The sequence below is a fragment of the Vipera ursinii genome, assembly GCF_947247035.1.
Source record: "Vipera ursinii genome assembly, chromosome: 5".
Lineage (NCBI taxonomy): Eukaryota > Metazoa > Chordata > Lepidosauria > Squamata > Viperidae > Vipera > Vipera ursinii.
In genome coordinates this window covers 80,624,836-80,626,456 of record NC_139518.1, presented here as the reverse complement: position 1 = coordinate 80,626,456, position 1,621 = coordinate 80,624,836, and positions in this window count along the sequence as shown.

Here is a 1,621-nt window from a genome sequence, read left to right as displayed (position 1 = left end):
CTTTCTCCACATACCACCTCTAGGAGGAGTCACGGCAGCGCGGTCTTCGGAGCGCCCCCGCCGCCAGCCCTGGTATAACTCTCCCGTGGCTGTGTGGGCAGAGCCGCCAAGGGGGCCAGGTGGCCGAAGCCGCCAGCAGCCCAGGGACGATGAGGAGAGGCGGGCTTCATCTTGCCCTTCGCTGCAATGGCTGCCTGGCAGAGACCCAGCCATCCGCCGCGACGCGAGGCGATCCGATGCGATTCTCCGGCGAGGTTGCTTCTCCTTTCTCGGCCCCGACTCCCAGGAATCTGTTTTACCACCTCGGAAGAAAGCCTGCTCCGAATAAATGGGGTTGGTTAATTCCGGAATGTCGGGCGGGGATTTTGCGAGGCTGCAAACCTCCTCTCCCAACTTTACTTTTAGATCTGTTTGCGGCGCATCCCTCGTTGGGTTAGAGACGCGCTTAGAGCAATTGATGCATTGTTCTCGGAGCCCTCCTTTCACGGATGCCCTATGAACTGAGAAGAGTCCTCTTCCAGCCGCGGAACTCATTCAGAAAAACAACTTTACTCGTTCTGATTTATTGCAAGTGTGGGGAAAAAAATATTTTTTTCTTTCAACCTCATTTCTGAATATTTGTAAACTACAGGTTGGAGTGATATTCGTTCTAAAATAATTCAAATTCTTGGGTTAACTTGTGTGCAAAGAACAGAAAGGTCCATATTAAATTAAGGAGTGTACCCTTTGGGGTTAGTTACAGGAACTTTTTTTAGTTCCAGCAGATTTCTAAGTTTCATCTTTTTACAGTGATAGCATAACTATTGGGCTTGCTTGTTAACACCATGTGGTAACGGCTGGTAGGCTCCCAGCTCCTCAGACAACCAGTCTCCAGCGTTGCTATTGGCTGCCCCTAGGGCGGCAATAGGTTGCTTCAAACCTATTGGCCGCTGCCTAGGGGCCAGGGTATAAATTGCTGCATCTGCAGCCCTGTTCTCTAGTTCAGATCCTGCAAGCAATAAACCATGATCTTTGCTGAACTCACTTGCCTCGTCTTCATTCCTGTGCAACAAACCCAGTACACAACACTGGCAATGAAGGTGGGATCCTGCTTCTCTGTCGAAGCTGAAAGTCACTAGGGGAGAGGCAGCATACACCTGGTGGGAAAAGCAAATTCCCCCCTATGATTGGCTAGCTAAGCCGCGCTAGCAACCACTTGCTCAGAGGACCAGTCCCTGGGCAATGGAGAGGCAGGAGTCGAAGACGCTGAGATCCAGCTGCAAAGACCAGCAGAATGCCCAAGGTTGGAAGGCTGCGAGAATTCGACATCAAGCAACCAGAAGGATGGCCCTTGTACCTGTCCTAGGTTGAGAACTACCTTGGGGTGAACCAGGTCGCAGAGGATGGACTGAAGGCTGCCACGCTGCTTTCTGTGTGTGGCCCAGCGACATTCGATCTGAGTGAAAACCTGTTTGTGCCCATGCTGTTGGAATGTGTCTCCTACGCTGAACTGAAGAAGAAGCTCAGAGAACACTTCCAACCAAAGATGTCGGTGATTGCATGGCACTACGCCTTCGAACAACGAATACAACAGCCATGAGAGACCGCATCCGAATACATTGCGTCCTTGATGCAGACTGCA